At 42.0% G+C, this 22,851-nt stretch overlaps 1 long non-coding RNA gene across 2 annotated transcripts in view; it reads left to right on the top strand.

Annotated features, from left to right (window-relative positions):
- Nucleotides 1–22,851, top strand: part of LOC129405600 (uncharacterized) — a 152,423-nt gene that overhangs the window by 20,738 nt on the left and 108,834 nt on the right. For both annotated transcript variants that reach the window (XR_008630680.1, XR_008630679.1), the window contains exons 2-3: nucleotides 15,529–15,700; nucleotides 19,811–19,968. This is a non-coding gene — a long non-coding RNA (uncharacterized LOC129405600). The remainder of the gene's footprint in view (nucleotides 1–15,528; nucleotides 15,701–19,810; nucleotides 19,969–22,851) is intronic.

Raw genomic sequence — 22,851 nt, 5'->3', positions numbered from 1 at the left:
AATTTTTTAATTGACCCACACAGTTACAAAGCTGTTCATGATCAGGTTTCAGTCATACAATGTTCCAGCACCCATCCTTCCACCAGTGAGCTTTTGAGGTATCAGTCTCCACTACGCAGAAGTGAGCCCAGAAATGCAAGGAAATTGTAGCCTGTGACCCTCTAAGCCCTCATTCCCACAATTCCCACATGATTTTGCCCCCAAAGAACTAGTTCTAGGTTGAATTCATGACCCTGTAAGGAGCATCCCTTAAGAAATATCCCATAAAGAACATCTTTTGCCTGAATGTTATTGAATCCAACCTCTGAAGTCTGGCTGGTATTCTTCAAGAAGTAAGCTGGTGTCTGCTCAGTTCTTGCAGAAGCTGTACCTGCTAAGTAAGCACACAGCCTCTGGCTCAGCTGTGGGCTCAAACAATGGATGGATGAGGCCATGAAAAGGGACTGGAAGTCTCCAACTGGGCCCCAAGGCTCTTGTGTTTACAGGTCCTGAAATTAAACCACCTGACTGTTTATGGGAGTCTTGGTGCTTGAGTTACGCTCCAAACTTTTCCCTGCCAAAGGAGAAAAGTTCCAGGTTCTTTTTAAAGTATGTAAAGCATCTGATCTGAGAAGTGACAACAGCATTTGGGACCAATTACTCAGATTAAGAGGCAACAATGCTGTGTTTACACTTTGTAGCTAAGAGCGTTTTGGCACTGGCCCATAAGCTGGAGGTGGTGCGTTACAGAAATTTCTGCCTAACATTGACTTCTATTTTGACCTGGCAATCAGAGTGTAGGTGGAGGTCGAGGAGGGGAGTAAAGAGCAGATCGAAAACCCCTAAAGTCACTTGCCCTAGCACTTCCGTATCTGGGGAGCTGATTTCTGTCTTTCAGCTTAGATGTGAGCAAAGAGCTCCCTACCGTGACTTCAACAAGGATAAGGCTAATGGACAGTGTCTGATGGGTCAAGATGTGGTTTCTTAGTTTGCCACTCATCAAAAATGATTTTTTTCCCCAAAGGAGAGTGAGAAAAGAAAGACTCGATGATGTCCTTGGCTAAAGGACCATAGCACTCCAATTTAACTCCATTTTCCCAATCTACTATGAATTAATTAGGAACAAATGGTAGTTAGTAAATTTATCTATTTTTGACAATTGTGTGACTATTGTGAGCCCAAATGGATCTCACTGAATCCAAATGTGGAGACACAAGGGACTTGAAGCATTGGGGATAGAGATAGGCCCTTTACAAACGAGTATCAGTCCTCACTTTGGATTACCCTGATAATTCCAGATTTAAAAAAAAAATATATTCGTCTTTCTTTTAACATAATCCTGATGTTAAGGGCTTGACCTTGCCAGGGGGAAGGGAACCACAGGGGTCAAATAGCAAGGAGAAAAAATGGAAGGCCAAATGCAGCGATGTGGAAAAGACAAGTCATTATTTCACTGACGGCCGCATTGCAGCTGTGTTCAGGAGTTTTGAAACATAACCACTAAAAGCACGTAAATGATTAGATTGGACATCGCCATAGTCAGGTTCCTAAACTCTTCTGGTGCTCTGTAGGTGTTCAGTCACTGAGAGGAAGACATGGTTGAGGTTTTGATCATGGAATATTAAAGGAATCTTGGAAGGGGAAAGTATTTTTTTAATCCAATAACCCAGTGTCCACTTAATAGTTTGTGGATAAACCCAACCCACTGCTGTTATCTGAAATAATTCAAAGTTGATGCCATTCTAGTCTGTTCACATGTCAACTTATTTTTCTCTGATAAGAAATGATAAAACCTTCAACTTTATTCAATTTTGGAGTTTTGCGGCCCTGGATTAGCTCCATCACTGACCATTTTCTGCAGTGTCAAGACTTTCTGACATTGACAATTCACTCACAAATTACCTTAGAAACTGTAGTAAGCTCTCACCTAAATGACAGAGTGCCCACTGGGGACCAGGCCAATTTTCAAGAATAAGGTAAGGGCTAAGTTTCTCTGTAACAACGCTGAGGACGGTGTAGAAGTACATGCTCACAAGTGAACAGGAATCTAGGTGTGAGAGGGAAGATAGTATCTGCCTCTAATTCCATTGGTTACATAGCCTACTGGTATCTCTGCATCTGTGAAACAGGGATAACCGGTTTGCTTTGTTTTGGTTTCTTTTTTGACCACACCTGGCCATGCTTGTGATTTTGTGTGTGTGTGTGTGTGTGTGTGTGTGTGTGTGTGTGTGTAACTCATGGTGTTTAGGGGACCAACTAGTGCAAAGAATCCAACTAGGGTTAACCCCATTCCCAGGACTATCTTTCCAACCCTGAGATAATTTTTTTCTTAATCTTCTTTGGCTTTTGGGTCACACCCAGCAGTGCTCAGGGATTATTCCTGGCTTTGCACTCAGGAATTAGTTCTGGCGGTGCTCAGGGGACCATGTGAGATGCAGGGGATTGCTGCGTGCAAGGCAAAGGCCCTCTCCACTGGACTATCACTTCAGCCCTAAACCACAATATTTATATAAAATGTAGAGGGAAAATTTACCTAAGTAGGCTTTATCTATTTCATGTAAACTCCAAAATATATTAGCACAGAACTTTATTTTATTTGTTTATTTATTTATTTATTTTGCTTTTTGGGTCACACCTGACTATGCACAGGGGTTACTCTTAGCTCTGCACTCAGGAATTACTCCTGGCGGTGCTCAGGGGACCATATGGGATGCTAGGATTTGAACCTGGGTCGGTCTTGTGCAAGGCAAACGCCCTACCTGCTGTGCTATCGCTCCAGCCCCTATTTGTTTATTTTTTATTATTTCCTCTGCTCTTCTCAGAGAGCCTGACAAGCTACCGAGAGTAATTCGCCTGCACGGCAGAGCCTGGCAAGCTACCTGTGACATATTCCATATGCCAAAAACAGTAATAACAAGTCTCACAATGGAGACGTTACTGGTGCCTGCTCGAGCAAATCGATGAGCAATGGGATGACAGTGATGATGATGATCTTTTATTATTATTATTTTTTGCTTTTTGGGTCATACCAGTGATGTACAGAGGTTACTCCTGGCTCTGCACTCAGGGATTACTCCTGGCGGTGCTCAGGGGGCCGTATGGGATGCTGGGAGTCGAACCCGGATCGGCCATGTGCAAGGTAAATGCCCTACCCGCTGTGCTATTGCTCCAGCCCCATTAGCACAGAATTAAAAAAAAAAGTTTTATTAATGGCAGGTAAGGCATGATTATCACCATAATGAGACATTAAATAAAATAAAATTTAATGCAATGTATATTAGATTCCAGAGTAGACAACTTATGTATATGAGAAGCACTCTATTATATTATATTAAAGGTTTTATTTTTCTTGTGTACGTAGGTTAAAATCATATAGCAATCACAAATGGGCTCTTACTGATTTATTTTCTGATCATTTCTATTTGCCATTTCTTAAGGTTTTGTTGGAATAAGTAATATAAAGTAAATTTGTTATGTGCCTAAGGGGTTAAGTTGGGGATGGGAGGGAAAATGGAGACATTGGTGGAGGGAAGGTCAAATGGTAGTGTTGGAACACTAAATGTCTGAAACAGCTGTATAATGAACAACTTTGTAAATCACAGTGATTTATTTATTTATTTATTTATGCATTTTTAAATTGAATTACAGTGAGATACACAGTTACAAAGTTGTTCATGATTGGGTTTTGGTCATGTAAAATTTCCTTCCCTTCAACCATCACCCCCCCTTCTCTATAAACCATGGTGTTTTTAAATAAAAATAAAATTAAAACAATACTTCCCCCTTCCCCCCCAACCCCCTGCAGTACTATCTCCTGAACCAATTTTCAATGCTCTTATAGAAAAAGATCTTGGAGCATGGAAAGTTGTGGATGGTTAATCTTGGCCATTATTGAAATTAACCATCAGCATCAGGGAGATTACTTTGCCCCTTGTGTGGTTCACCTGTGTTTCTGGAGGCAAATCTGTTGTGTGTCCATTGGTCTGAAAGACTAGGAAAACCACACATCTTAGCCCACTCCCAACTCAGAGGACAAGAAGAGAGCCCCTTTACTTGCTTGCACCAATCTGAAAGCAAGGCTTGGTTTGTTTTTAAAAAACTTACATTAATTATCTTTTGGAAGTTTTGGGCTAGAAGCCATAGACTCATATATGTTAGGTAAATGATCTACCAATGGACTACATCCCTAATCCTACATGGTTATTTGTGGAATTGGGTCACTCCCAGTGGTGCTCAGGATCTATACTCAGGAGTTATCCCTGACAGTGCTTGGGGGACCTATGTGATGCCAGGCATCAAACCTGGCAAGCAAGGCAAGACCCTTACCTTCTATAATTTCTCGTTGTCCTGCCACAGTCTATTTTCAATATGAAACAGTCTAACCAGAGAATTCCTTCCTTCCTTCCTTCCTTCCTTCCTTCCTTCCTTCCTTCCTTCCTTCCTTCCTTCCTTCCTTCCTTCCTTCCTTCCTTCCTCCCTCCCTCCCTCCCTCCCTCCCTCCCTCCCTCCCTCCCTCCCTCCCTCCCTCCCTCCCTCCCTCCCTCCCTTCCTTCCTTCCTTCCTTCCTTCCTTCCTTCCTTCCTTCCTTCCTTCCTTCCCTTAACTTCCTTTCCCTTCCCCCCTCCCCCCCCCCCCCCCCCCCCGCTCCATCCTTTCTGTCTTTTTGCTTTTTGGCCATACCCAGCAGTGTTCAGGGGTTACTCCTGGCTTTGCAGTCAGGGATCATTCCTGGTGGTGCACAGGAGACCATATGGGATGCTGGGGATTGAACCTGTGTCAGTCCTGTGCAAGGCAAACGCCCTACCCACCGTACTATGGCTCTGGTCCAAATACTGACATTTCTTAATCAGACCCTCACTTTGATTAATCTTTGTAAGTTGCCAGGTCTACGGCAGACCTACACACAAAAATTCACGATGAGAGAAACTTAAATGTTTAAGACATCATTCATGCCCTGGCTCTTTCTACCTTGCTGTGAATGTCCCCCAGGAAATACTGACATTAGGGTCAGGCTGGATTCAGTGCTTAGCACAGACTGTCCCAGTGGTTCAGCTTCAGCCTCCTCAATAAAGATCTCATTGGGTGGAAAATTTAAGTCTTCCAGATATTTCTTTTACACCCAGATTTCTTTGAACTTCTGTCCATGTGCATTCAAACCTGACTAGTGTTCTCCTTTTCGATGCAGTGAAGCTCAAAGACAAAACCTTGCCCGTGTTTTCTCCTTTGTCTGGGTTCAATAGGTACCCCCCAGAGCAATTACCTGCCAGGAGACGGAGGTGGGGCTGATCTGTGGGAGTAGGGGCCACCCGTAATAGGATATGTGGTTGTTGTGTATCAAATGCTAATACTTCTGACAGCGAACATCCCGAAGGGGTGTAACAAGTCGTTTGAAATTTGTACACAGACGGCCCTATCCATTGCGCATCGCCTGTATCATGCCCATAATCTCCCCAGGCAGATCTGCCATTACGCTCAGCAGGGCTGAGGTCTGCTAAGCGCGTTTCCATAGGCACGGCTAGGACTCACTCTGACCCCAGAGTCTCTGCAGCCTGACTTACCAGCCAGAGCCCCGCCCCCAGCACAGTGGGTTCAACTCTAGCTGTGCCTTCAAAGGTCCAGGAAGTACAAAAAATTCCTGCCACCTTTCAGCCAAGATCCTCTGTCTAGAGTCTTCAGAACTAGAGTCTTCCAGTTAACCACTGTCTCTGGCCTGTGATCCACACAGCCCAAACTGGAACTTGGTTTGTCTTTTGGTCTTGGTTTATTGGACCACACCTGGTGGTGCTCAGTGCTTGCATCCTGGTTCTATGCTCAGGGATGACTCCTAATGGTGCTATGGAACCCGGTGTGGGGCTGCAAGAGGAACAGGAATCTGACATGTGCAAAGGCAAGCTCCAGGACTTTGCTCTTTCCCCTGGATTTGGAAGCTCTAAAACAGGTAGGAGGGGGTAGGGGTGGGGTGGAGGGACACGACTAGTAAAAGTCTGGTACAGAGTGTGCAAGCATGCTTTGCATTCTACCTTGGGATGAGGGGACACAACTCTCCATTGGGAATCCACAGAGCATTTAGGTGGTTGTTTTTTTTTTTTTTGCTTTTTTTGGGTTACACCTGGCGTTGCACAGGGATTACTCCTGGATCATGCACTCAGGAATTACTCTTGGCAGTCCTCGGAGTACCATATGGAATGCTGGGAATCAAACTGGGTCAGCTGCATGCAAGGCAAATGCCCTGCCTGCTTGTGCTATTGCTCCAGCCCCAAGTTACTAAAGATTAAAGGAACATCTTGGTCCAAATTCCCTCTTTAATCATAGGGGGTAAAAAATCTTGACTTAAAAAAAAAAAAACAGGGCACAGAAATGCCCAGATTGTGAAAAAAACACTTGTTCCATGAGGTTCAGTCTCTAATATCTGTTGAGGCTGACAATATCATTTTCACACAGCCCTACTCAGCTCACCAAAAATCTTCCTGGAGGACCGGAGCTGTAGTGCAGTGAGTAGCACGTTTGCCTGGCATACATTATTATTATTATTAATTTTTAAAAATTGAATCATAGTGACATGCACAGTTACAAAGTTGTTGGTATATATTAGGCAATCAGTAAAAGCTTCTTCCTCCTTCTTCCTCTTTTCTTCATCCCACTGCCTAATCAGTTGGTGTGCATGCAGGCCTATGGATATTAAGAAAAATACTGCCTTCAAAGAAAATAACCTAATTAAATACTAGCCCATGAATGATAAATGACCATGCATTTAACAGAACACATTTAAAGCCATACTCATTCTTTGAATGTTGTTAGAGAACAGATAAGAACAATCTATTCAGAAGGAAAATGGGAAAAATAAAGAGTAAGCAAGGAACCAAATTAGACATTCAGTCAAGTCTGTCTGATTAATGGTTACTTCCAATGAAGGGTTGAGCTCCTCACCTCTCTCTGACTATTCATGTACAGAAGTTTGGGGTGACCATTTGAAGAAGTTGATGAAAAATCCATCTCAAGTCCACACATTATTTTTTTCTTCTCATTTTGGGAAAGACCCAAAATCAAAATCGGGTGCAAGTCTGTCATATGCTATAAACATTACTATGTTTTTACAATACATTTAAATCCAGAAAAGCTATCTTTCTCCTGAATAAATTCAGCTACCTTGTCATATTTTTCTTTTCTCCCACTTTTTCAACATGAGTCCTCTTGTTCAGAATGGAATTAATCATATGATTAAAACAAAGTCTCCACACATCACTCAAAAAGACCTCCACTCATTCTAGAAGAAGGTAGTGTAGGTCACGTTAAGAAAATAATGCGTTCTTGAATAGAAAAAGTGCAAGAGGTTAATTTGAAAAGAATGAATAATTCAACACAGAAGCCTGTATTTCTTTTTGTAAAGTTCCCATATAAAAACGTTGTTTCCTCATTGTTAAGCTAACTCCCTTTTGTGCATGTAACCCCCAGAGAACTCTCAGAAGAGGCAAGATTATTAGAAGGAAGGAAAAAAACTGGTTTAATAAATTTGGAAAGAATGCTGGCAGACTGGCTGGTTTTATATGTGTATAGGCTTTTTCTCAGGTCACAGCATCCTTGTCTTTGCCTTGAAGATGCATTTAGCAAACACTGAAAGTAAAAAAAAAAATATTGAACTGATTTGTACAAAGATTTGGAGGTGGGGGAGGTTCGAAAAACATTGAAAGTGATAAAAACAAACTGAACCCAGATTTTGACAAAGATTCTGGGTTGGGGGAAAGTTCAAGAGCAAAGATGTGGGGCCAGAGTGATAGTTCAGCAGGGAGGTCACTTGTCTTGCATGTGGCCAACCGGGTTTCAATCCCCAGCATCTGATAAGGTCCCCTGAGCACTGCCAAATGCAATTCCTGAGTGTAGAGCCAGGAATAACCTCTAAGCATCTTGAATGTGTCCGACTCCCCCTCTCACTCCCCCAAAGACCAAATGTATTAAAATGGGGTAGGAGTGACAGTAATTTGTTACTTCTTTTTATCCAGTGGTGCTCAAGATCCTCCTGAACTGCTTCCCACAGTGCTTAGGGAACCACGAGGAGCTAGAGATGTACCTGGAGCTCCTGCATGTCTAGTCTGAACTCCTTCTTCCTGAACAATCTCTCTTGCCTTGCAGTCCCTTCTGTTTGAGCCATGAAAGCAGTAAACTCTGAATGAAGTGGACTCAGAACCTCCCTTTGGGAGGTCTCCAGAACTCTAAAAGGAGAAGCTGATGGTCTTTCCCAGTTCTCAATATCTTCTTCTAGGGGGTTGAAAAATAAGATCTGAAGCAGTCCTTGGCCTCCTACCTCCCTTCTTTCTAAGACTCGGGGCGGGGGGCTAGAGTGATAGCACAGTGGATAGGGCACTTTCCTTGCACACGGCTAACCTGGGTTCAATTCCCAGCATCCCATATGGTCCCCTGAGCACCGCCAGGAGTAATTCCTGAATGCATGAGCCAGGAGTAACCCCTGTGCATCGCCGGGTATGACCCAAAAAGAAAAAAATAAGGAAAGAAAAAAAAAAAAAGACTAACTCATTACAGTAGCCTCCGTGTGGCTTGTGGATTTCCGTGTGTGTGTGTGTGTGTGTGTGTGTGTTTGTGTGTGTGTGTGTGTGTTTTGGGTCACACCTGGCAATGCGCAGGAGTTATTCCTGGCTCTGCATTCAGGAACCACTCCTGGTAGTGTTCCGGGAACCATGTGGGATGCCGAGGATTGAACTGGGCTCGGCTGCATGCAAGGCAACTGCCCTCCCTGCTGAGCTATGTGATTATGTGATTCTGGCACCTGTGGGTCTCCTTTTGCAGAAATTCTCTTTAGCCCAGCAAGACCCACTCACTCAGCTTTAATTGAACTTCTCCCTCCATTATCCTTCATGTGTAAGAGGATATGAGTGCATCAACCTGTCTGGAATGGTTTTAGGACAGCATGGGTTTCCTCTAAAAACCAAGTTTCCCTCTCCCCGCCACCCACCACTCACCCCTGAAAATGTCCCCAGGGCCAGCCCCAATCTCAGAAAGGCTTGATGGGGTGAAGCTGAAACACAGGCATGAACCTTTTTGAAGGGACAAGGGGCGAAAGGGGTCAGGTAGAAAGCGAAGTGAAGGGCAGCAGGAGCTGGTTATCAGGAGCTCAGACCTACATTAGTGTGTGAGTGGTGCTGTTTATTAATAACCTCACTGACCCCGGGGCCCCCTCACATGACATGCATTCAGGAAGTTTTCAACTCTGGAATCTAAGACATATCACATTAAACTTTATTTCATATTTGGACCTTATTATGGTGATAATCATGCTTTACCTGTCAATTAAAAACTTATAAAAAATTCTGTGCTACCATATTTTGGAGTTGACGTGAAATAGTTGATGCCTACTTAATGTAAATACCTCCCCCCTACATTTTATACAAACATTGTGGTTTGTAACCGTGTTTTAACAGCACACTCCCAAGTACATAGTCCCCTTAACACTGTAGCTCAAAAGGTGGTTGGCAAAACCTAAGAGGCCAAGGTACAAGGAAGGATGTGGGAAGCAAATCACTTTGCAAGCCTGAATGAGAGGGAAGAGAAAGTGTCAGAATCAAGTGAAGGCAGAGACTCTCATGCTAGAGAACCTTGACCTTGTCTGTTTTTGCCAGCTGCCTCCTCCAGGTAGGCTTCCTGGTGTACCCACAACTCCCACTAATGGGGTTTAAGCACATAAGAACATTTACCTTTTATTTTTATTTGATTTTATTGGCTTCTCCTGGTGGTGCTTGGGCCTTACTCCTAGCTCTGTGCTCAGGAATCACTCCTGGTGGTGCTTGGGAGAACATATGCACGTGGTGCCAGCGATTCAACCAGAGACTTCTGGATGTAAGGCAAGTGCCTTAATCTGTATATTCTTTCTGTTTCTATGTTCTTACATCTTATTTCATTTTTTTCCCATTTCTATCGTGGCTTTTGTAAATCCATCCCTTTTTATTATATATTAAGAATATGCTTTATGTAGAAGAATGAATTTTTTCCTCATTACAATTGCTTATTTATTTATTTTTGCTTTTTGGGTCACACGCATCAATGCTCAGGGGTTATTCCTGGCCCTGCACTCAGGAGACATTCCTGGCAGAGCTCGGGGGATCAGAGGGGATGCTGGGAATTGAACCTGGGTCAGCTGTGTGCGAGGCAAACGTCCTCCCCAATGTACTATCACACCAGTCCACAATTGCTTTTTTGTGCTAGTTGCCACGAGGTGCAATCTCACAGGAACTCATCATGTTCAAAATTAACATGGGGGGTGTTTCACACCTTTTAATATTGCATTTTTCCTTATAGAAATAAAGTATGCTTCCACATTTATTTTTTCATTAAATTTTTATAAAGTTATATGGATTCTTGATGTAATTTTAGGGCACACTTAAATTTATTCATTGCTATTTTGCATACAATTTCTCTTAAATTTTATCACTTTGCCAAGGAAGGTTTTTTTAAAAAAATTTTATTGAATCACTGTGAGATAGTTACAAGCTTTCATGTTTGGGTTACAGTCTCACAATGATCAAACACCCATCCCGCTACCAGTGCACATTCCCCACCACCAATATCCCCGGTATAACCGCCCTTTCCCACCCTCCTCTGCCTCTATGGCAGACAATATTCCCCATACTCTCTCTACTTTTGGGCATTATGGCTTGCAACAGAGACACTGAGAGGTCATCATGTTTGGTCCGTTATCTACTTTCAGCACGCATCTCCCATACCGACTGATTCCTCCAGCCATCTTTTTTTTTTTTTTTTTTTTTTTGCTTTTGGGGTCACACCCAGCGATGCTCAGGGGTTACTCCTAGCTCTGCACTCAGGTATTACTCCTGGTGGTGCCTGGGGGACCATATGGTGTGCCGGGGATCGAACCCAGGTCAGTCACATGCAAGGCAAATGCCCTACCCGCTGTGTTGTCGCTCTGGTCCCAGCCATCATTTTCTTAGTGATCCCTTCTCTATTCTGTTTGCCTTCTCCCCTCTGCTCATGAAGCAGTCTTCCAGCTAGGGGGCAATCCTCCTGGCCCTTGTATCTACTGTCCTTGGGTGTCAGCCTCATGTGATGTTATTCTATACTCCACAAATGAGTGCAGTCCTTCTATGTCTGTCCCTCTCTTTCTGATTCATTTCACTTAGCATGATACTCTCCATGTCTATCCATTTATAAGCAAATTTCATGACTTCATCTCTCCTGATAGCTGCATAGTATTCCACTGTGTAGATGTACCAAAGTTTCTTTAACCAGTCATCTGTTTTAGGGTACTTGGGTTGTTTCCAGATTTTGGCTATTGTGAACAGTGCTGCAATGAATATATAGGTACAGATGTCATTTCTACTGCGCTTTTTTTTGCATCTTTGGGCTATATTCCCAGAAGTTGTATTGTGGGGTCATATGGAAGCTCAATTTCTAGTTTTGTTTTATTTTTTTTTTTGGGTCACACCCGGCAACGCATAGGGGTTCCTCCTGGCTCTGCACTCAGGAACTACCCCTGGCGGTGCCCAGGGGACCATATGGAATGCTGGGAATCGAACTTGGGTCAGCCGAGTGCAAGGCAAACGTCCTACCCGCTGTGCTATCACTCCAGCCCCCTCAATTTCTAGTTTTTGAAGGACTGTCCATATTGTTTTCCAGAAAGGCTGGACCAGTCGGCATTCCCACCAACAGTGAAAAAGCATCCTTTTCTCCACATCCACGCCAGCACTTGTTGCTTTTGTTTTTTTGAATGTGTGCCAGTCTCTGTGGTGTGAGATGATATCTCATTGTTGTTTTGATTTGCATCTCCCTGATGACTAGTGATGTGGAACATTTCTTCATGTGCCTTTTGGCCATTGGTATTTATTTTTTGAGTAAACTTTTGTTCATTTCTTCTTCCCATTTTTTGTTGGGGTTGGGTTTTTTTTTTCTTGTACAATTCTACTAGTGTCGTATATCCTGGATATTAATCCCTTATCAGATAGATATTGGGTAAATATTCTTTCCATTCTGTGGGCTCTTTCTGTATTTTGGTCACTGTTTCTTTTGAAGTGCAGAAGCTTCTTAGTTTGATGTAGTCCCATTTGTTTATGTTTGCTTCCACTTTCATAGTCACTGCTGTTTCATCCTTAAAGATGCTTTTACCTTCAATGTCATGGAGAGGTCTGCCTACATTTTCCTCTATGTACCTTATAGATTCATGTCTGATATTGAGGTCTTTAATCCACTTTGATCTGACTTTTGTGCCTGGCATTAGACTGAGGTCAGAGTTCATTTTTTTTTTTTTTTGGGCAGGTGACTATCCAGTTTTCCCAGCACCACTGTTGTAGAGGCTTTCCTTGTACCACTTCACATTTCTTGCTCCTTTGTCAAAGATTAAGTGGCCATATATTTGGGGGTCTGTGACAGGATATTCAACTCTGTTCCATTGGTCTGCAGGTCTGTTTCTAGCCCAATACCATGCTGTTTAATGACTACTGCTTTGTAGTAGAGTTTGAAGTTGGGGAAGGTGACACCACCCATCTTCTTTTTTAACAAGGATTGCTTTAGCTATTCATGGGGTTTATTGTTCCATATGAATTTAAGGAGTGTTTTGTCTATTTCTTTGAAAAATGTCATGGTATCCTGATAGGGACCGTATTAAATTTGTATAATGCTTTGGGAAGTATTGCCATTTTGATAACGTTAATTCTCCCTATCCATGAGCAGGGGATTTGTCTCCATTTCCTAGTGTCCTCTTTTATTTATTGAAGTAGTGTTTTGTAATTTTCATCAAGGAAGGTTTTTATTTCTGCACTTGCTACTTATTGGTCTCTTACTGAAAGCATTTGCCAATATATTCATTTGCAACATCTAGGTAGATAGTTACTTCTACAAATATCAATTTTGACCCACTCTTCACAAGTTAATTGCTACATTTTTTCACCATCTTAGAAATTCCAAATTATTTAAAAAATATATTGTTTCTTCAATATTTAACAAAAATACTTTGTTTCTTCAGAATGCTTCCAAAATTTCACTTATCAATGTGTTGTTTGTGAAAAGCTCAGGCTTTTAGGTCATGCTTTGGTTTCAAATGTTATTGTACCTCTCTCTGAACCTTCTACCTACCCTTGTATAATAGTTCGGATCTCTTGTCCAGTACTGGACAAGTCTTATTTACTTTGGGGGAGGCTGGGTAGTAGGTTCTGGGGCTACTACCAGCTCTGTGCTTGCAGGTCACTCTTGGCTTGAGAGAAGATGTGGTGTTGGGGATTAAATCAGGGTCTGCCACATGCACGGTAAGTGCCTTAACCTCAGTGTTATCTTTTTGACCCCATGACTCATCTTATTGATACTAAAGAGTGTTCAGACAATCTCATCACAGACCCACCCAGAAGAAACAGCTCTTTTCTCTCTCTCTAGCAGAGTCCTCTTTTAATCCTCAGCCCAAACACTACAAATCCACATCACTACTGTTTTTTACTTAGTACATCTTCTGCAACTACCAGGCAATTTTCTGCCAACTTGAGAGTATCTTGGGGGAAGAGTCTGTGTTTGCATTTTCGGAAACTGCTAAATTGCTTTCTCACATAGGATTATCATGTCATTTAAATTTGCTGACTCTTTGCCGTGAAAATGTCAAAATAACCTGGGACCAAAGTGATCATTTCAATGATTATTGTTATACTGGTCCCTTCTCTCTCCAAACTGCCCTTTGTTCCTCTCCTCTCTCCCCCCTCCACCTTCGCTCCCCCAACCTAACCGCCCCACCCCACGCACACATTTGTAAGCTTCCAACTGTTGGCCACTTTGGACAGGAAATGAATATTAAAAGTAGCTAAAGGGATATACCTGATAACCTTTCAGTATCTGTATTATAGACCATAATGCAGAGAGAGAGAGAGAGAGAGAGAGAGAGAGAGAGAAGAGGAAAACTGGGGATTTTCGTGGGAAATGTACACTGGTGAAATAATAGGTGTTGGAACATTATATGACTGAAACTCAATCATGAGCAAGTTTGTAACTGTGTATCACAGTGTGATTCAATTAAAAATGTTAATGAATTAAAAAATATATATAACCTGTGACTTTGCATGGATCCTGTACAAAGGATGGGCTCCTTGGTTGGGACTGGTTAGAACAATATGAACAAATGGGCTAAGGAAAGAATAATAAGTTAGCACTGTGCCTGGGGGCCACCTGTGGAAGGGAATGGAGGAATCTCTTGGGGGTACAATTGACCTAAGAACCAGGGGAACTTGAGTGCCATTCATCTTGTCCTGAGTTCCATTTCTTCACCTCTCAATGGAGTACCATCACCTCCTTGTAAATGTAATGCAGGGAGGAAACAAAATCCCAGTTGGTTCTCTGGGGGAATCTGGTTAGGTTTGTAGGTAAAGATGAAGGCCCTGTCCACATAGATAGAAAGATAAGATGTTGCTCTACAAGGTGTTTTGCATAGCGCTAGCCGGACATGCCCTCCACAGTTAGACCAGGCAACAGGCAGTGCTGGCTCTGGGGCACACTTCAAAGCTAGCAAAGCTCTGTCTTTTGTTTTTCCCTCCTGTCTGTTTTAATGTTTGCTGTGAATATTGAGTTTCACTGGGTCCCTCTTCTCTCCTGATGCTGCTTGAGCAGAAACCAATCACTGGAGAATATAGTCAAATTGTCATTGTGTTCCTGTGCCTGGCATTTAAAAATGTCCTTGTCTCAGCACACCTTATTATTAGTATTCTTTTAATCCAAAAAAAGCATTCTTATTAGCATGAAAGTCAGGCCCTCAAAAGGTAGTAGGCTAATTTTCTTTCTTTCTTTTTTTTTTTACTTCTATCATTCCCAAAATGAAAATAGAAATCTGGATTATATATACATGGGAGTTTCTGTATTATTATTGTTTAAAATCAATTATCCTTTACTCCTTATTCCTTTTCTGTTGTTTATTTTATCTGTCCTTCTCTCCCAGAGGAGCAGAGTTAAGGCCCCCATTTGGTTTTTATTAGCATAATCAGTTAATAGCTGTTCTATAATGCTTTACTTATTGTGTTAATTTTCTGTACTTATGTCCAGAGGCAGCTTCCTGGAAGACCACATTTTTTTTAAAAAAAGGGGAAAAAAAAAGATCTAGCTTACTTCTTCTTTAATGAGTCCTGTTACCATTTCTAGCTTCAGGAAAATTATTGACTACAGTGACTTACAAGTTCATTGAGAAATATATAAACTGTGGTTACTATTTTAAATATATCTTTGGTAAACCCAAATTTATTTTATTGTTTGTTTTTGGGCCACACCCAGCAGTGCTCAGGGCTGACTCTTGGCTCTGCACTCAGGGAGCACTCCTGGCAGAGTCGGGGACCATATGGAATGTCAGGTATCGAACCTGGGTTGGTCGCATGCAAGGCAAGTGTCCCTGTACTATCACTCTGACCCAAGCCTAAATATTTTATTAGTATAGTGAAGGTGCCAATATAGCCCCTAGTGTCTGTTGACCTTGGCTTGTCACATCAGTTTCTTGTGTGACCCTATCACAGGTTACGAGTATGTTGGTGCCACACACATTTTACCTGCCACTTCAACTTTATTGTACAGGTGACTGATCTTGAAATCCAGAGACCACTGTCCACTTGCTGTTGTGAATTTTATTGGGACAATATTCTACATGGACATGACTCTTCCTGAGAGAAAATCTCAAAAGTTAAATGCAGTGTCAAGGCAGAACAGAGGAATGAGCTAACTCACCTGATGAGAATGTGATAAGAAGGTAAAAAAATGTATTGTGTGTGTGTTTGTTTGTTTTGTTTTTAGGCCACTTCTGGTGATGTTCAGAGCTTAGTATTGGCTCTTCTCTCAGGAGTTGCTCAGCAGTGTTTGGGGGACCATATAGGATGCCTGGGATCAAACCCAGATTGTCTGCATGCAAGGCAAGCACCTTCCCTGCTATACTATCTCCCAGGCCCCAACAACAAGAATGTGATTAAAAAAAAATGGTGGTTTGGGCCCCCATGGCAGATTTCTTCCTGCAGTAGATGAAGATGAGGTAGTAAAGAGGAGATGCCTCAGCGATGAACCTCAAAAGCTATAAGTCACTCTGCACCATGAACTCCTTCGAGTTTTCTGGGGTCCTCCTCTGGAGAACAAGAACTTAGAAAAGCAATTCCCAGCTTCTTCTGAGCTCCAGCACTCTGCACAATCAATGCTCACTGAGGGATCTCTCTACACGTACACTCAGTGGGAAGGAACCATTAGCAGGTGATTGAATCAGGACCAGCTTCCTGCTCCTGGATGAGTCTTCGCACATAGGGCAGGAACTTGACACAAAATAGGGCCCCATGCATGCTTTGAGAACAAATTATTTTTTATTTACAGACTACGTGAAAACCTTTTTACCTCCCCTTTTCTTCTGCCGCACCTGTTGGGTGCTCAGGACTCCCTCCATCTCTGAGGGACGACTCCTGGTGGTGGTGCTCAGGGGACTAAATTGCCAGGTATTTTGAACAAGGGTGGGCTGCTTACAAAGCGATTGCCTTAACCTTTGTACTGTTTCTCCAACCTAAAATTCTGTTTTGAGAACAGCTTCAAAGAAGGCAAGGTGTGAATTCAGAGAGAGTGGCAGGAGGGAAGCCTTGGGGTTCAACTATAAAATCTGGGCAAGCCCCATCTCTCTTTTCTCTCTCATTTGTCAAATAAATGTGCTGAAGTGGAAAAAGTATCACCCAGTTAGCTTGTAACAAAGACATTTGGTCACTTGGTAAGAACTGTGTGTAGTATAAAGCTGAGGAGAAGTGTCAGATGATCCCTAATGTCCCAGCATTCAGCACCAAGAACATTTAGAATGGATTAAGTCATCAAGGCTGGCAGAGATGTACAAGAGCTTGCTATGAGGATATAATAGGAGAGAGAGAGAGAAAGTGTGTGTGTGTGTGTGTGTGTGTGTGTGTGTGTGTGTGAGAGAGAGAGAGAGAGAGAGAGAGAGAGAGAGAGAGAGAGAGGGCAGAAAGGAGCTGTGTGTCTTTAGGGTTGACTGGGAATTCTGTGCTAAAAGGGAAAACAAATCTCTTTAGAGATACCCAAATTTGGACCACAAGAATTCAGTGTTTAGGAGCCAGAGTTATAGCACAGCAGGGAGGCTTTTTGCTTTGCATGGGGCCAACCCCAGTTTAATCCCTGGCATCCCATATTTTCCTCTGAGCACCACAAGGAGTGATTTCCTGAGTGCAGAGTCAGGAGGAAACCCTGAATATCACTCGGTGTGATCCAAAAAGAAAAAAACAATCCATGTTTAATTCAGTGAAATTCTAGTTCTCTGCACAACATTTCACCTGTTTGGTTAGCTTCTGTGCCCATGGTGGTGGTGACTAGAACCTTCCTTTGAGGCAGTGCCATTAAAGATGGCATGGAAGTGACACAAAAATGTCAAAGCATATTTGAAAGGAAGATGGGAAAAAGCCCATATATACTTCAATGGAGTACTTTTAAGGCATTTCTAGAAGGAGTTTGAGAAATAATGACAAAGTTGAAAAAGAAAGTCTTTGATCTGATTTTTTTCTGTAAAGCAATTAGGTACATAATTTTTCAAGTGCTAAGCTGTAAATTCTAATAACTGGCCCCAACTGCTTTCATTTGCATCTTGGGACTTTTATAATTAAAAAAAAAGTTAAGAAATCATTAAGGTGATTTTCCAGAGGTATTAATGCATAAAGCATTTGATGATCAGGTCTCATAAAACCTACGGTAGCGTAGAATAGCCGAGATTAAGAGCTTGGTTTAAATCATGTAAGGATTCAGTTAACAGTACCCAACTAAGACATCTGTAAAGTTGGATTTGATGGAAAAAGACTCTTAAGGTGCCATAACAATTTTCCCTTCCAATTGCCATTATGGCTTTTAATGGGAATGCCTATTACAAATACTTTACTTTTCAAGGAACTAGTTCTTATATTAAAAGGGAGCTTCAAAACAGCACAGGGACAAATAAACTAATCTTTCAAAGAATAACGAAGGAAATACTAAAAAGGGCAGTCAGCAATTGAGCTCCACTATTAGGTTAGGGTTAGGGCTAAGGTCCTCCTATTCTTTTTTTTTTTTTTTTTTTTTGCTTTTTGGGTCACACCCAGCGATGCTCAGGGGTTACTCCTGGCTTTGCACTCAGGAATTACTCCTGGCGATGCTTGGGGGACCATATGGGATGCCGGGGATCGAACCCGGGTCGGCCGCGTGCAAGGCAAACACCCTACCCGCTGTGCTATTGCTCCGGCCCCAAGGTCCTCCTATTCTTTTTCAACCTGAAATTCCTCTTAGTTTATGTACACACACTGGGTATATGTACTAAGTATACAGTGTAAGAGTTGGCCTCCAAAATTTGGTAAGTTTGTTTAATCATCAAATAGTGAGAAACTTCAATATTACGAAGCTCTTTTTTTTGGGGGGGGTCACACCCAGCGATGTACAGGGGTTACTCCTGACTATGCAATCAGGAATCACCCCTGGCGGTGCTCAGGGGACCATATGGGATGCTGGGAATCAAACCTGGGTTGGCCGCATGCAAGGCAAACGCCCTACCTGCTGTGCTATTGCTCCAGCCCCTTATGAAGCTCTCTTTTTGAGATTTTGGGAGAATCGAGACCTGTGACCTAATTTGGCTTCAAGATAGCGACATTTAGCTGGGACCCAGGTGTTGCTGTCCATTTTGGAGTGGAGTTCTACCGAGGCTTCTCAACTCCTTAGCAGCCAGTCCCTCACGATCATTTAGCAGTTTTATCCATAGGCAAGGTCTTCCATGGAGAAGAAAACATTTAATTTGCCTCATGTTGACATTGGACTGGAATGAGTTAAAGATCTGAGTGTGATCTTCATTCTTTCCCCCAACCCTGCAAAAAATAGAAGCGAGACTCGAAGTGAATCCGTTGTGTGAACATTCCTCTTACTTCAATGTGTTCCAGTGGGAATAGAGCAAAATTCAAGCACTAAATAATCCTAATGATAGCGGGTCAGAGCTCATCAGGGAGTTGTTCAGATTTGTCAGAGCACATTAAAATACAATACATTCATAGGATCAAAAGACTCCGTCATCCATCTGTCCATGCATTCCTTTCTGATAGGAAATCCAGGGACTTTTCAAAATTGCATCAAGCTCCCTTTCTTAGGGAATAAAAATGTGTGAGGAATGGAGAACAAATCAGAATAATGCACATTGGTGGAAGTCCTATAATTGGAATCATCATTGCTTAAGACACCATTACTTTAATCAGCCCTATCATAAATCAATGCTTTTCACAAGTGAAGGTTTAAAATAAAGTGCTGTTAAACAAATTGGATCCCTTAAAAGGCATGATGCAACCGGGAAGCTCCTGAAAATGGATTAAAAAGTGGTTTCTGAATGGATATACTGGTTCTAGCATTTTATCTTCCACTTAATTTAAAAAAAAATTACCTGGTCTTTTCTTGGAAATTACATAGTGGAGGTCTATAATGGCCAAGCCTTTAACCCATTAAAAAAATTTACTCCCAGGAACAGTTAATATTTGAGGTTTAATTGCTTTTTCTTGTTAGAGAAGGAAAATCTGTTTCTTTCCTTCCTTTCTTGATTGACTTTTCAACAATCACCTTGCGAGCTATAAAAATGGAGAGAGGTAATTGATTTTCAAGAACTCAAGTGCACGCATGCGTTTTTGCATATGCATATGTGTGCGCATGTGTGTGTGTGTGTGTGTGTGTGTGTGTGTGTGTGTGTACATAAAAATCTCTTGTGTACCAGGAGCTGGTACTCCCATCTGAAAAACACTGTTGACTCGACTGCCTTTGCTTACTATCATTGCTCCAAGAGTTGCTTCTGGGGGGTTTTCATTCCATCTACCATCTTGCCTGCCTGTAGGTGTGCTTCATATCCAGATGATCTGAGAGCGGGGACCATCTTCCAATCCAATGGACCTGAGTGTTGGAGAATCCCATCAGCTTGATCCAACAGCTCGGATTCCGGAATTCAGAAATGAAGGCTGCCTCATGCACATGTATTAGAAGAACCCAACTATGGTTTGTCCCTTTCACATGAACATATCTGATGTCTGATATCAGGAGCCAGGAGAGACAACCGAAGCAGTCGTAGAAATGGGAGCAATCCAAAGTGCTATCTCCTCAGAGTTTGCATAGATGAGCAGAGAAGTGTTCTTATTCAGACCATGCCCACACTTATCTCATGGAGACTTATTTATTTGTTTATTTTCAGGGCTAGGGCATGTCCACAGAGAACAGGGTCTTTTTGTTCAAAAACAAGAGAGGATCTTGCAAGGTATATAGGGGTAGAAACAAAGAAAGACATATACCTTGCAAGGTATATAGGGGTAGAAATAAAGAGAAAAAGTTCTGTCTTTGGTCATGCCAATTAGAAATTTTCCATTTCAATCTCATCGCTCTCTCACCTTTCACAGGCAGTAAATTCACTGCCGAAGCCTGAAGTGTTTGCTTGCCTGCTTTCTTTTCTTTCTGCTTCCCACAAAACCTGGTATTATTTGGGTCTCTTGCAAAGCTGTATAAACCAACTGTTCCCCCTCAGATTATCCCTTTCAGAGCTCAGGTGATAGGGCTCCTTGGGTTACACCTTCCATGTTTTGTGGTCAGATGTGGGCTGTGTCTTTCTACATGATTCTACTTTGCAAGAAAATATTTATGTTAGCCTCCCCAGGTTCTATTTCCTCTGGGAATGGCATATAGTCTCTCTGCCAGGACCAGCCAGTTGGATTTCTGGCCTTCCGGGGACCAGTGGACATCTGGTAGAAAACTGAAAACCCTCATTCCCCAGAACTTGGCCCAGCCAGAGAACAATAAGGTGTGTGACTTTGGACGAGACATTTCAGAGACATTGAGTACAGTATTTGGAGAAAGTATACTTGGAAAGAAACTGGCTAATGTGAAATAGAAATTGGAACTTTTCACAGAATTCTTTCCTTATAGACCTGGTCACACAAAAGCTTTATTTTTCTGAGTTCTGGTGGTGGTTTCCATTTTAAAATTTGGTTCCTTTTTATTCTGAGTAAATCAGAACTCCCATTGTTCAGCAAGGAGTGGGGGAAATGGGAATTATATTACTGTGATATGGTGTGTTTCTCAAACCCTGTTGGAAATGCACCTGGCAGTATTTATCAAGAGTCATCATTAAAAAAACCCAGTAACTCCTGGCCAAACAATTTTATTTCTGGGAATGCATTCTCATTAGCAAAAATAAAATTCTCATCAAGTATTGTTCATAGTAGTTAGACCCTAAATAGAAATTTGGCAGTATGGATTTAGTGCTAAATTTTTTATGTTGATAATTATGTAACAATATGAAAATAGGATGGATGTGATTTTCTAGCAATTGCAAATATGATGGAAAACATCGCAACCATAATCAGTTACATTTATTATTATTTAACATATGACGTGTGTTATGTCAAATGCTTTATAGCAATCTCTTATGTAATCTGTGAACTAGATTAAGCTAGATTTTATGATATCTCTACTACAAAGATGAGATAAGAGATGCCAGGAAGGTTAAGTGGTTTATCTGAAGTTACAAGACTAGTATGAGATTTCAGCACCATCCTGGTTAGTTCTAGGAACTAGTTTATATCTCCTCATGTATACAGATTAAGTAAAAAACAAAGATCAACCAACCTCCAAAACACACAAACAAAATTCAAAACCGTCAAAAAACTCTGATAAGCTTGAGTTTATGATAATCCTGCAGAAAGCAAATAGGAAATCTTATACCAAGAGAAACTATCTTAATTTGAAAAAGCTTGTCTTCTACCTCTTAATAAAAATACCATGTAGAGGGGGTCAGAGAGAGAGAGTACAGGAGTAAGGCATTTGCCTGGCCTGCGGCCGGTTGGGTTCTATCCCAGCATCCCATATAGTCCCCTGAGCACTGCCAGGAGTTATTCCTGACTGCAGAACCAGGAGGAACTCCTGAGCATTGCTGGGTGTGACCCCCCAGCCCCCCCACAAAAAAAAGACAAAAGTGAATCCTATACCTTCAGAGTCCTATTTATATCTGGATAACTAAGGTTTGTGAAGTAAATGGTCATAGTAAATAATTTAGTTTAAATCTTTTCCTTATTAGATTAGCCTCTTTTGGGAGGAGAGTGTTTAGACGGATGATAGTTCTACTATAGGGCTACTTCTGGCTCTGTGCTTGGAAGCACTCCAGGCAAACGGAGCTCAGAGTGGTAGATCTGAAGCCAGTTCAGTCACATGTAAGACAAGCATCTTAACCCCTATAGAATTTCTCTTCTTCAATGACAACTTTATTTTTTGTTTTGTTTTGTTTTGTTTTGTTTTTGTCTGTGTGTTTTGGGGCTATGTCCAGTGGTGCTTAGGATTTATTTGTGGCTATACATTCAGGGATTACTTCTGGTGGTGCTTGAGGGACCATACATGGTGCTGGGAATTGAATCTGTGTCAGCTGTATTCAACACAAGCACCCTTACCCACTGTACTGTCACTCCTGCCCCCGCTGGTGATAACTTTCTTTACTAAGATACATGTGAGTATATAGCTACTTGTATTAGGATGAACATTTTTTTAAAAATTGTTTTTATTTTCCACGTCTGGACTGGAGCGATAGCAAAGCGGTTAGGGCATTTGCCTTCCACGCGGCTGACCCTAAGTTTGATTCCTCTGTCCCCCTCGGAGAGCCCGGAAAGCTACCAAGAGTATCCTGCCCGCACAGCAGAGCCTGGCAAGCTACCTGTGGTGTATTCGACATGCCAAAACCTAACAAGTCTCACAATGGAGACATTACTGGTGCCCACTTGAGCAAATCAATGAACAATGGGACGACAGTGCTAACAGTGCTAGTTTTCCAGGTCAGGATGAAAAAGATTCATTACAGAATCAAAGTGCTGGGTTGTATAACTAAGTCCCTGACAAAGAGCT

This window comes from Sorex araneus, chromosome 6 (genome assembly GCF_027595985.1).
Source record: "Sorex araneus isolate mSorAra2 chromosome 6, mSorAra2.pri, whole genome shotgun sequence".
NCBI classification, from domain to species: Eukaryota; Metazoa; Chordata; class Mammalia; order Eulipotyphla; family Soricidae; genus Sorex; species Sorex araneus.
Note: the sequence above shows the minus strand (reverse complement) of the source record. Positions and strands in the feature narration are given on the sequence as shown.